Source organism: Arachis hypogaea, chromosome 12, assembly GCF_003086295.3.
Source record: "Arachis hypogaea cultivar Tifrunner chromosome 12, arahy.Tifrunner.gnm2.J5K5, whole genome shotgun sequence".
In the NCBI taxonomy this organism is placed as follows: Eukaryota; Viridiplantae; Streptophyta; class Magnoliopsida; order Fabales; family Fabaceae; genus Arachis; species Arachis hypogaea.
The window spans coordinates 49,426,018-49,440,323 of NC_092047.1; the positions used below are offsets into that span (position 1 = coordinate 49,426,018).

A 14,306-nucleotide genomic window follows, 5' to 3' on the forward strand; every position below is an offset into this window, starting at 1 on the left:
ACCCACTTCTGATTTCTATGGGTAAAGCATCTCTATACCTGCCATTAGTGCAAATAATTTTGAGCTAAAGACTCAACTGGTCACTCTAGTTCAACAGAACTGCCAGTTTCATGGACTTTCACAAGAAGATCCCAGCATATCTGTGATACTGTCCTAGATTTTTTGGGAGAAGGTGGTCAATACATTTTTGACCAAGTTCTTCCCACCTTAGAAGCTGAGCAAGCTTAGGGTGAAAGTTCATACCTTCAAACTGAAAGAGGGTAAATCCCTCTATGAAGCATGGGAGAGGTACAAGCAATTGATCAGAAAGTGCCCTCCTAACATGATTTTAGACTGGACGTTGCTAGATATATTCTATGATGGCCTCTCTGAATTATCCAAGATGGCATTGGACCACTCTGCTGATGGATCACTCCACCTAAAAAAAATTTCTGAAGAGGCACAGGAACTCATTGACATAGCTGCAAACAACCAATTCATGTACACTTCTGAGAGGAACCCTATGAACAATGGGGTGGCTCAGAAGAAAGGAGTCTTGGAGGTTGATACTCTGAATGCCATATTGGCTCAGAACAAGATCCTGACCCAACAGGTCAACATGATCTCTCAGCATCTGACTGGATTGCAAGCTGCAACTGACAGCACGCAAGAAAACTCCTATGAAGGAGATGCCTATGATCCAGATCAACCCATGATAGAAGAGGTTCACTATATGGGAAATTCTTTAGGGAATCCCCACATTGAGCCTTATAGAAACACCTACAACTCATCATGTTGGAATCATCTCAACTTTTCATAGAGGGATCAATAAAAGCCTCAGAAAGGCTTTAACAATAATCAAGGTGGAAGAACCCATAATAGGTTCAACAACAGACCATTCCCACCTTCTCAGCAATAGATGGAGACTTCTATGCAGAGCCTTTCTGACTTAGCTACTATAGTCTCTGATCTCTCTAAGACCACTCAGAGTTTCATTACTGAAACAAGATCTTCTATTAGGAATCTGGACATACAGATTGGTCAGCTAAGTAAAATGATCCCTGAGATCCCTTTTAACATGCTTTCAAGTAATACTGAAGTAAACCCTGCAGATTTTATAATCTTAGAAACTGGAGAGGACAAGGATGAATCCATCATCCTTGGAAGACCTTTCCTAGCCCTTGCCAATGCCATAATTGATGTGGCAAAGGGAGAGCTCGTTCTACAGTTATGGGAAGATCACATCTTGTTCAAGATTCCTAGACTTAACTCCCTCCCTAAAGGAGAGACAACTGTGCAACACTTAGTATTCCAACCCTTTCTCTCTGTGCAGAGCTTCACAGAGCCCCCAGACACCAAATCTAAGTTTGGTGTTGAGAAACCATCATCAAGCAATGAGAATGAAGGTACTAAGAAAAAGGTACCTAAAGGCTGGAGGGATAAAAAAATCCCCACTGAAGGCCTCTCACGTGGCATGAGAGTTGTCTTCACCGACAACCCAGTCATTCCACACACTATGAACAAGATCCTATCTCTAGAACACATGGAGCTCATCCATGAGAGCACAAGAAGGAAGTTAACTGTAAGGTGTGAAACTCTGAGCCCCTATCCATCCTCGTAAAGAGGCTAACCGTCAAGCTAGAGATGTTAAAGAAGCGCTTGTTAGGAGGCAACCCAACCATAATTATAGTATCGTTATTTTTTTAGTTATTTCTACTCGAGTTATATTAAGTTATTTCCATAGATATTTCCTTTTTAAAGTTTGTGATCATGTGTAGTAGTAAGAGACAAAGACATTCAGAGATGGAAACAGAACACCCTGGAGTGATCCCCTTGCTGGCGTTGAACGCCAAACAAAGAGGCAGGAGGGGCGTTCAATGCCCCATATGGGTAAGAAAGCTGGCGTTGAATGCCACACAAGGAGAAGTGTGGGCGTTCAATGCCCAAGAAGGGGCAGCTTTGCTGGCGTTGAACGCCAGAATGGGACCATTCTGGGTGTTCAACGCCCAAGAGGGAGCAGTATTACTGGTGTTGAACGCCAAGGAAGGAGACCCTAATGGGCGTCCAACACCCTACATGGAGCAAGAAGCTAGCGTTGAACACCAGCCAGGGAGTAGAGACTAGGCGTTCAACTCCCACAAGGGGCAGGAAATTCGAATTCCCTAGCCTCTCAAGATTAGTGGGTCCCACTGAATGTCCACCTACCCCACCTTCCTATCTCTCCTACTTTCCTTCTTCCCCACATACTCTTCCCTATACACCCTCAACCAATCACATCCACATCACCCTTTTCTCTTCCCAAAACCCTTTATCACTCCCATCCATCAATTCCTACCAACGCCCACCCATTTCAAATTCAAATCTTTCCCACCCACACCCCCTTATGACCGAACCCAACCTTAACCCACCCCTATAAATAACCCTTCCTACAACCCTTCAAACACACACCTCATACACAATAACCCCCACTTGGCCAAATCCTTCTCTCCCTCTATCTCTACTATTCTTTTCTTCTTTTACTCTCTTTTTTCCTTTTGCTCATATTTGCGCAAGGACAAATAAAGTTCTTAGGTTTGGTGTTGCAAAAGATTTGCTTTTTGACTTCTACCATCCCTAAGTATGGCACCAAAGTCTGGTGAAACCTCAAGGAAGAGGAAAGGAAAGGCCATTGCCTCCGCTTCTGAATCTTAGGAAATAGAGAGATTTATCACCAAAGCTCATCAAGACCACCTCTATGAAGTAGTGACAAAGAAAAGGGTGATTCCCAAAGTCCCCTTTAGGCTAAAAAAGAATGAGTACCCAAAGATCCAACAAGAAATCTAGAGAAAAGGTTAGGAAGTTCTGACCAATCCTATCCTGGAAGTTGGGATCTTAATGGTGCAAGAGTTTTATGCCAATGCTTGGGTATCCAAAAAGCATGACACTAGTGTGAACCCATTTCCCAAAAATTGGCGTACCATGGTCCGAGAGCGGCTCTTGGGTTTCAGCCCGAAAAGTGTAAGGTTGGCTCTCCAACTGCCATTAATGCAAGGAGACCTGCATCCTTACACTAGAAGAGTCAATTTCGATCAAAGGCTGGACAAAGTCCTTTCAGGCATTTGTGTGGAAGGAGCTTAGTGGAAGAGGGATGCTCAAGGCAAGCCTTTCCAACTAAGAAGGCTTGACCTTAAGCCCGTAGCTAGAGGATGGTTGCAATTCGTCCAACGCTCTATCATCCCTACTAGTAACTGGTCCGAAGTGACTATTGACCGAGCCATCATGATTTACTGCATTGTGCTTGGGAATGAGATGGAGGTACATAAGGTGATACCTTAAGAGATGTACAAGGTGGCAGAAAAAACTCCACCCAAGCAAGGTTGGCATTCCCACATCTTATCTATCACTTATGCAATTCAGCTGGAATTGTCATAGAAGGAGACATCCTATTGAGGAGGACAAGCCCATCACTAAAAGAAGGATGAAGCATGTCAGAGAGCTTGCTCAAGAGCCTATGCAGCCGCCTTCAGAAATCCCTGAGAAGTCTCAAGGGATGTATTTTTCTCCCCAAAACTATTGGGACCAACTAAACACCTCTCTAGGAGAATTGAGCTCCAACGTGGATCAACTGAGGTTGTAGCACCAAGAGCAGTCCACCATCCTCCACGAAATAAGAGAAGATTAAAGAGCTATGAGGGAAGAGCAACAAAGGCAAGGACGAGATATAGAGGAGCCTAAATACTCCATTGGATCCACTAGAGGAAGCAGTAGCTGTCGTTACTAAGGTGGTCATGTTCCATTCCCTTACCTATGTTATTTTTCTACTTTTCATTGTGTTTTATTGTCTGTTTCCTATTTCTAGTGCATGGTCATCTTTGTTTATGTCCTAAAGCTATGAAATATTTGATGTATCTCTCACCATACATAAAAGAAAAAATTATTTGAAAAAGAAAAGTGAGATACATAAACTCAAGTTATATAATAAGAATAGTCCAATTATTTATTATGGTGGCATTACTTTTACTTTCTGAATGCATGAATTAATAGTGCATATTTGATGTTGGAGTAAAGTGTGTTGGCTCTTGAAAGAATGATGGAAAAGGAAAAGTATTATTGGTGATCTGAAAAACCAAACAAATATTGATTCTTAAAACAAGAAAAAGTAACAAAAAAAAAGAGAAGAGAGAGGAGAAAAAAAAGAGAGAAAAAGAAAAATCCAATAACTCTTTAAACCAAAAGGCAATAGCAAGGGTCTAAGGCTTTGACCATTAATGGTTAGGAGGGTCTGACGAAATAAAATCTTGGCCTAAAAAGTTCAAATGAGCTGCTTCCCCTGACTAAATGCTTGTGGTGTGAAGGTGTCAAGTGAAAAGCTTGAGACTGAGCAGTTAAAGTTGTGATCCTTAAAGCAAAAGAGTGTGCCTAAGAACTCTAGGTACCACTGTCTGGGGATTCTAGCAAAGCTGAATCACAATCCAATCGGGTTCACCCAGTTAAGTGCCTGTGGCGGTTATGTATCTGGTGGTAATATTGGAAAATAAAACGTTTAAGGTCACGACCAGGCTAAAAAAGAAGTTGTGTTCAAGAATCAAGAAAAGATAAACTAAGAGAGTCAATAATATCATCTGGATTCTGAGTCCCTAAAGACGCCAATACTTCTAAGCTTCAAATGATAGTGAGATGCCAAAACTGTTCAGAAGTAAATGGTTACCAGCCCCGCTCATCAATTGGAACTGAGCTTCATTGAAAACTCTGAGATTTATTGTATCCTTCTCTTCTTTTTAATACTACTCTATTTTTGGTTGCTTGGGGACAAGCAACAATTTAATTTTGGTGTTCTGATGAGCGGATATTATATATGCTTTTTGGCATCATTTTCATATTATTTTAGTTATGTTTTGTTTAAGTTTCATTTTATTTTCCTTGGTTTTAAGGCAAAATTCATATTTTTGGATTCTACTTTGAGTTGTTGTGTTTTTTTATGATTTCAGGTAATTTTTGGCTAAAATTGACGAGCTTTGGCAAAGTCTGATTCAAAGGCAAGGAAAGCGTAGCAGATACTGTCAGATTCTGACCTCCATGCACTCAAATGAGCATTTCTGGAGCTACAGAGGTCTAAATGATGCACTCTCAACGTCGTTGGAAAGCTAACTTTTAGATCTTTTTATCAATATATAATAGTATATACTTTTCTTCGAAGGAGCCTCCCTATATTGGGCATTGAACGCCCAAGAACTCTCCCCTTTCTGGCGTTTAACGCTCCGAAGGGACTCAAGCCAGCGTTGAACGCCCAATCACCCCTCCTTGGGGCGTTCAACACCCACCAAGAAGCACAAGCCAGTCTGGATGAACCCTCTAATAGGCGTTTAATTCCCATCCCTCAAGTTGGATGCCAAGCTCAGCCCAAGTACTCAACCAAAGTGGGCCCAAGAGTGGACTTCACACCTTTAGTCTAGTCAATCATACTTTTCGTACTTCTTAGCTATTAGGTTATTATATATAGAACAAAGATCACATTTGTTAAGAACTTTTGATCTTTCCCCTTTTGCCATTTTACTATTACTTTTTGTAAGCTATGAGCTACTAAACCTCCTAAGTTAGGGTTAGGAGCTCTGCTGATTCTCATGGATTAATAATATTACTATTTCTATTTCATTACACCTTTGATTCCTTTTTCTTGTGCATTTTCATTCTTCATCTCATGAAATGAGGATGAACTGTGACATTTAACCTTGTTCGATGGTGTGCGAATCCCCTCGCTTTGTACAGTTGAACCAGCAAGTGCACTGGGTCGTCCAAGTAATACCAGAGCGAGTCAGGGTCGATCCCACGAGGATTGTGGTTTGAAGCAAGCTATGGTTATCTTGCAGATCTTAGTCAGGCAAATAGAAGAGCTTTTGGTTTGAATTTGGTTAAAAGCATAAAAGGAATGAAAAATGGAATTACAAGGTTTGATTATAAGCAGTGATAAGAAGATAGTTAAGGCTTGGAGATGCTGTGTCCTTCCGGATTAACTCTGGTATTACTGTCTTCTTCAATTGTGAATGATTTCTTCTATGCCAGGCTGTATGTGATCAACGCCGTACGGCCGTGGTTGCCAATCTTCTCCAGATCTGAACCCCAGGGTTAGTGTGGATCCATTCTGATTGAGGGTGAAACTCCTGCAGTCTATTCTCCTTAATAATCCTATTAAAAAAGCCACAGACAAGGTCGAATCTTTCGGATCAGAAAATGCTGCGCCTTTGGGTTCAAGCCTCTACCACAGAGACCCTAATCTCCCCATAACTCGGCTGAACTGGTGTCTCGAGAAGTCCCCAACGAAGTCGTGGATTAGCCGTCTAAGAGATCTATAATCAAATTGGTGGTTCGATGCTTTCCAGTCACGTATTCACATGAACCCAAGAAGAACACGGGTGGTTATTAGGCACGCGGTCTTAGTATAATGAACAAAGATGATTCTCATGGGTCATCCCATTCAACAAGTTGAAGAATGAAGATACATCTTAGAATTAAATCAAACAAGAATTGAAGAGAAACAGTAGTACTTTTATTAATCCATAAAACTCAGCAGGGCTCCTTCCCTCAACCTAGGAGGTTTAGAAACTCATACTGATAGAAAACACAATGATAAACAAAAAATATGGCATAGATGTCTAGAGGTCTGTATGATTATGTAAAATATCCCTTAAATACTAAACTAATGACTATGGATTACATAAGAAAGGGTAAAACAGTCTTTTAGTGCTAAAATCCACTTCTAGGGCCCACTTGGAGAGTGTTTGGGCTGAGCTTTGATGAGATCAACACGCTAGGAGGCCTCTAAGGCATTGAAGGTTGGCTAGGGGGTCCTCTTTGGGCGTTTGGACGCTGGTCTCCTCCTTTGGTCACTGGACGCCTGGAATGGGGCAGGAGGCTGGCGTTGGACGCCAGTTTTGGGCATTCTATTCTGAAGTAAAGTATGGACTATTATAGATTGCTGGAAATCTCTAGAAGTCATCTTTCCATAGCCGTTGTGAATGCTCCATTTGGACTTCTGTAACTCCAGAAAATCTCTTCCAAGTGCAAGGAGGTTAGATCCAGACAACATCTGCAGTGTTTTTTCTGTCTCTGAATCAGACTTTTGCTCCAGCTCTTTAATTTAACTGAAATTACATAAAAACACACAAACTCAAAGTAGAATCCAAAAATGTGAATTTAACACTAAAACCTATGAGAACTTAACAACAATTAAACAAAATATGCTAAAAACTATATGAAAATGATGTCAAAAAGCGTATAAAATATCTGCTCATCACAACACCAAAACTTAAACTGTTGCTTGTCCCCAAGCAACTAAAAACACAGTAGGATAAAAAAGAAGAGTAAGATACAATAATTCTCAGAGTTTCCAATGAAGCTCAGTTTCAATTAGATTAGCGGGACTTAGTAGCTTTTTACTTCTGAACAGTTTTGGCATCTCACTATCCATTAAAACTCAGAATGGCTGGCATCTTTAGGAATTTGGAATCCAGATGATATTATTGATTCTCCTAGTTCAGTTCTTTTTTATTCTTGAACATAGCTTTCAGATTCTTGCCCGTGACCCTAAGCACTTTATTTTCCAGTATTACCCCGGATACATAAATGCCACAAACACTTTAACTGCGTGAACCCTTTCGGATTGTGATTCAGCTTTGCTAGAATCCCTAGATAGAGGTGTCCAAAGTTCTTAAGCATACTCTTTTTTCTTTGGACCACGACTTTAGCTGCTCAGTCTCAAGCTTTTCACTTGACACCTTCACACCACAAGCATATGGTTAGGGATAGCATGGTTGAGCCGCTTAGGCCAGAATTTTATTCCTTGTAGGCCTTCCTAACCATTGATGCTGAAAACCTTCGATCCTTTTACCCTTGCCTTTTTGGTTTAAAAGGTTATTGGCTTTTTTCTCTTGCCTTTTGGTTTAAAGAGCTATTGGCTTTTTCTGCTTTTTATTTATTTAAATATTTTTTTTGCATGCATATATATTATTTTTTTTTTCTTTCGCAACATGCTTTTCTTTTTTCTTTTTGCTGCTTTTTTTTTGCTTCAAGAATCAATTTTTGGATTTTTCAGATTACCAATAATACTTCACTTTTATCATCATTCTTTCAAGAGCCAACATTCTAAAATTCTAACTTCAAATATGCACTTTTTATTCATACATTCAGAAAACAAAGGCAATGCCACCACATCAAAATAATTGAACTATTCTTATGATAAACTTAAAATTCATATATCTCTCAATTCTTTTCAAATAAAATTTTCTTTTAGGCAAGGTGAGAGATATATGGAACATTTTATAACTTTAAGACATAGATGGAAATGATCATGCAATAAGAACAAGAGAACAGACAATACAACATAACAGAAAATAGAAAAATAACAAAAGAAAAGAAGATAAAGAGAATGAATCCACCTTTAATGGTGGCGGCTAGTACTCCTCCCTGAGGGCCCAATGTAGTGCTTTATCTCTTCAATGTCAATCCTTTGTCTCTGTTGTTCTTCCCTCATAGCCCTTTGGTCTTCTCTAATTTCATTGAGGATGGTGGAATGTTCTTGATGCTCCATCCTCAATTGATTCATGTTAGAGCTTAAATTCTCCCATGGAAGCATGCCATTGATCCCAATAGCCTTGAAGAGGAAAATACATCCCTTGGGACATCTCAGGGATCTCATGCTGAGGCAGCTGTATAGGCTCTTATGCATGCTCTCTCGTTTGCTCCATCCTCTTCTTAGTGATGGGCTTGTCTTCCCTAATGGAGATATCTCCCTCTATGACAATTCCAGCTGAATTGCATAGATGACAAATGAGGTGTAGGAATGCCAACCTTGCTTGGTTGGAAGGCTTATCAGCTATCTTATACAATTCTTGAGGAATCACCTCATGTACTTCCACTTCAATTCCAATCATGATACAATGGATCATGATGGCTCCCTCAAGGGTTACTTCTGACCGATTGCTAGTAGGGATGACAGAGCGTTGGATGAATTCTAACCATCCTCTAGCTTTGGGCTTTAGGTCAATCCTTCTTAGTTGAATGGGCTTGCCTTGGGAATCCCTTTTCCACTGTGCTTCTTCGACACAGATGTCTGAGAGCACTTGATCCAGTCTCTGATCAAAGTTGACTCTCCTAGTGTAAGGATGTGGGTCTCCTTACATCAGAGGCAAGTTGAACGCCAACCTCACACTTTCCGAGCTGAAATCTAAGATTTTCTCTCAGACCATGGTGCTCCAATTATTTGGATTTGGGTTCACACTAGTGTCATAGTTTTTAGTAACGCATGCATTAGCATAGAACTCTTGCACCATTAAAATTATAACATCTTGATTGGGATTGGTTACGAATTTCCAACCTCTTCTCCGGATCTCTCTTCAGATTTTTGGATACTCATTCTTCTTAAGCTTGAAAGGGACCTCAGGGATCACTGCCTTTCCTTTCCTCTTTCTAGAGGATTCTCCAACCTTGGGTGCCATAAGTGGTAATGGAAAGCAAAAAGTAATGCTTTTCCCACACCAAACTTAAAAGCTTTGCTCATCCTCGAGCAAAAATAAAGAAAGGAGAAGAATGGAGTAAAAGAAGAAGAAAATAGAAGGAGATGGAGGAAGAGAGAGGGCTTGGCCGAATGGGGCCTATGAGTGTATGAAGTGTGTGGGTATGAAGGGTTATAAGGAGGGGTATTTATAGGAGGGGGTAGGGTTGGGTTCGTCCTTGGGTGGGTAATTGGGAGGTAAATTTGATTTTGAAGTGGGTGGGGGATGGTCGGAGTTATGATGGTATTGGAGAAGTGATATGGATGTGATTGGGCTAGGGTTTATAGGAAAGAGTGTATAGGAAAGTGTGAAAGAGAGAGGAAAAAGTGGGGTAGGTAAAGATGCTGTGGGACCCACTGGTCCTGAGAGGCTAGGGAATTTAGATTCCCTGCCCTCTGCATTGGCGTTGAACGCCCAGGATCTGCTCCCTAGCTGGCGTTCAACGCCAGCTATGCTGCCCATTGGGGGCGTTGAGCGCCCAACTAGTGCTCCCTGGCTAGCGTCAATGCCGGTAACACTCCATTCAGAGTGTTCTGTTTTCACTGCTTAATATTTCTGTCTCTGTCCTGACTACTGCATATGATCATGAACCTAAAGAAATAACTTAAAGAAAAACAAAATTAAGGAATTAAAAGAAATAGAAATAATTAATTAAGGTTGGGTTGCCTCCCAATAAGCGCTTCTTTAACGTCATTAGCTTGACGGTTAGCTCCTTATGGAGGTGAGTATTGGCTCAGAATTTTACCCTTACAATGAACTTTCTTTCTGTCTTCTCGTGAATGAGCTCCACATGCTCTAAAGACAGTATATGACTCACTGTATGTGGTATGACTGGTTTCTTGGTGAAGACAACTATAATGCCAGGTGAGAGGCCTTCAGTTGGGGCTTTCTTGTCCCTCCAGCCTTTAGGTACTTTCTTCCGAGTACCTTTGTTCTCAATGCTTGTTAATGGCTGCCCAACACCAAACCTAGAATTGATGCTTGGGGGTTTAGTACAGCTCTGCACTGAAAGAGATGGTTGAAACACTAAGTGTTGCACAGTTATCTCAGAGGGAGAGTTGGGGTGAGGCATCTTGAACAATATGTGATCCTCCCCTAGTTGTAGAATCAATTATCCCTTAGCTACATCAATGATAGCATTGGCAGTGGCTAGGAAAGGTCTTCCAAAGATGATGGATTTATCCTCATCTTCCCCAGTGTCCAAGACTATGAAGTTTGCAGGGATGTAGTGGTCTTCAACCTTTACCAAGACATCCTCTGCTAAGCCATATGGCTTCTTCATTGACTTGTCTGCCATCTCTAGTGAGTTGTTTGCAGCTTATACCTTAAAGATTCCTAGCTTCTCCATCACAGAGAGTGGCATGAGATTTATGCTTGACTCTAGGTCACACAGAACCTTCTTAAAGGTCATGGTGCCTATGGTGCAAGGAATCAGGAAGCGTCCAAGATCTAGAAGCTTCTGAGGTAGCTTCTGCTGAACCAAAGCGTTGAGTTCTTTGGAAAGAATTAGAGGTTCTTCCTCCAAAGGCTTTATACCAAATAGCTTGGCATTCAGTTTCATGAGAGATTCTAGCTACTGAGCAACTTGCTCTTCCCTAGTGTCTTCATCCTCATCAGAAGATGAGTGGTCATCAAAACTCATGCATTGCAGAAGTGCATACAAAGGAACCTCTATGGTCTCTATATGAGCCTTGGCTTCCTTTAGTTCTTGGATAGAGATTTCTTGAGTAAGTATTGAGCACTCAGAGGGTGTGCCTTTACTAGTGTTCAACGCCAACTCTGATGGCTCCTTGGGCGTTGAACACCCATGTTGTATACCCTTACTGGCGTTAAACACCAGTTCCCTTACCATTTTGGGTGTTGAATGCCCAGTAGGGATATCCTGGCTGGCGTTCAACGCCAGCTTCCTTATGCGTAAACATCTTTCCTATCTTTTCCTAGTGAATTTGCATCTAAATTGTTGAGTTTAATAAAGAATTAATTATCTTTTAGCCAATATGGATGCTACTTTGAGTCTTTTGCAATTTTGTTTATTTTCGGTAGCATTCGGATGGATTTGATGGAGTTTGTGCAGAGAAAGAAAAGAAACTAAGGAGCTGACCAGCGAGGAGTGACGCGTGCGCGTGCCTGACACGTACGCGTGACATGCGCGACATGCAGAAAATGCAAAAATGTTGGGGGCAATTTCAGGCCGAGTTTTAACCTAGTTTTCGGCCCAGAAACTCAGACTAGAGCCAGAGGATAGCAGAGACTCAAGAGGGATTCACACAAGAATGATTATGCCCACTCCAAGTTAGGCGTGGACCATATGAAGAAAATGGTCCCCATCCATCAATTGAAGACATGATGATTGCTTTAATTAATTTTGATTTAAACTTTATTTTTAATTCAAAAATAGGAAAAGATATTATTTTAGTTTTAGAAGATAGATTTTAAATTAATTAGGATTAGATATAAAAGGGGATTCCAGCACAACATTATTCCATTCCAATTCACAATTTACAATCCTTATTCTGAACCATGAGCAACTAAACCTCCACTGTTAAGGTTAGGAGCTCTGTCTAATAGATTTTATTTTTTTTCTATTTTAATTCATGTCTTGATTTATATTTAAGAATTGTTTTCGTTCTTTATTTTATGAATTTGGGTGCAACGAAAGTATGACCCTCTTTCTAATTGAGTTCTTGTATAACTTGGAAAAGCTCTTTACTTGAACAACAACTTGAAAACAACTTCTCCTAAATTTCTAGTTTATCTGAATTTAAAGGGATACGTGACATATAATCCTTTTATATTTCGGTAATTAGGATTTCTGTGGCATATAACTAGAATTGAACTTCACCCCCTAATTTGAATTAATTGACCAAGGAATTGGTTGTTGATGAATTTTAGAGGAGACTAGGAAGGTCTAAGGAATTAGGGTCTAGTCACATATAGTTGCCATGAATTAAATCTTACATGATTAAAATAAATTAATAAGAAACATAAATCCAGAAAATAGATAACTCTGAAGCCTTAACTGCTTTCTCCATATTTTATTCCCAACTTATCTACTTTACTATTTTAATTTCTGCACGATTGTTTAATGCTCTTTGAATATTCAAACACTCTTTTCTGTTTGCCTGACTAAGCCAATCAATCAATCATTATTGCTTGATCCTTCAACCCTCGTGGGATCGACCCTCACTCACCTGAGGTATTACTTGGTACGACCCGGTGCACTTGCCGGTTAGTTTGTGGTTAGAAATTCCGCACCAAGTTTTTGGCGCCGTTGCCGGGGATTGATAGTGATTAACAACTATCAGTTGTTTGATTGCTTAGATTAGGCATTTTAGTTTTAATTTTATTTAAATTTTTTTAAAATAGCATTAATATTTTCCTTAATTTCTGAAATTAAGTTTGGTGTCACCTAGTTAATTTTATTTTAATTATCTAGTTTATTTTTCCTGTTAATTTTTGAAAATTTTTGTTTAACTTTAGTTATTATTTTTGAAATTTATTTATTTATTTTATTTAGCTTTTTTATTTTATTATTTTACACAGGATACCTCACTAGGACTTCTTTGCACTCTGATGTAGAGATTCCCACCTTTTCTTGTTTTTTGTTTGTTTATGCACAGGAACAGAGACAAGGAACCTCTTTTAGACTTTGATCCAGAACCTGAAAGGACTTGTAGGCGACGTTTACAACAAGCAAGACTTTGCAAGGCTGCAGAGTCCACTATGGATCACAATAATGCTGTTAATGCCAATGTGGCAAACCCGAATGGGGATGATCAACAAAGGAGAGTGCTTGGCTCTACTCTGCTCCAACTGCAGATCTTTATGGAAAAAGCATTGTGGTACCTCCTATAACTGCGAACAACTTTGAGTTGAAGCGACAATTGGTCACCCTAGTGCAACAAAACTGCCAGTATCATGGTCTTTCCCACGAAGACCCAAATCAATTTATTCTATTTTACGATTGTAACTTGAAGACAAATATGAACCAGAGGTGTACGAACTCATGCTCTTCCCGTTTGCTCTGAGGGATGGAGCAAAGCTATGGCTAGATTCCCAGCCAAGGAGAGTTTGAATACTTGGGACAAGGTTGTTACTGAGTTTCTTAGTAAATTTTTCCCACCCAAGAAGCTGACTAAGCTTAGGGTGGAGGCTCAGACCTTCAGGCAGAGGATGGTGAAACTCTTTATGAAGCTTGGAGCGATACAAGCTACTGATTAGGCAATGCCCTCCGGACATATTCTCTAAATGGACCCAACTTGACATCTTTATGAAGGCTTGGTGAAAAGTGCTCCAGATGTGCTAATAGATAATTCTCCAGGTGGTTCTTACAACAAGAATCTCAGCAAATAAGTCTACTTACTCAACAGATGGGTGGAATGCAAGTTTCAGCTATCAACACTCAAAACCCATCTCAAGAGGCCCCTTATGACATGACAGGTAATTTTGTGCAAAATAATAATTATGACTATGCTCAATGCTCTTCTGAAGAGGTCAACTACATGGGGAGTGGTCCTAGAAATCCCAACAATGATCATGTTCTAAACATACAATCAGGGGAGTGGAGAAATCACCAAATTTTGGTGAGACCAATCTCAGAGACCTCAAAACTTCACAATAATTCACAAGCGGTGAAAACCACTATTTGATGGTTTATCATGTACTCAATTGAGTGGTTTTTATCAACTCTTTACCCACTTATTCATACTATTCCAGTTTTACATTTTCCTCCTATTTTGTGCTATGATTGAAAACATCTTCTTTGATCTATATGTGGCTTATTATTTTCCTCTCTTATTA

The 14,306-nt window shown here is 40.1% G+C and overlaps 1 non-coding gene across 1 annotated transcript; it reads right to left on the reverse strand.

Moving 5' to 3' along the window:
- Window positions 1-220: 220 nt before the first annotated feature.
- On the reverse strand, window positions 221-329 carry LOC112732023 (small nucleolar RNA R71). The gene has a single exon (XR_003167765.1). It is a non-coding gene; the product is annotated as a small nucleolar RNA R71 (small nucleolar RNA).
- Between the last annotated feature and the right edge of the window lie 13,977 nt (window positions 330-14,306).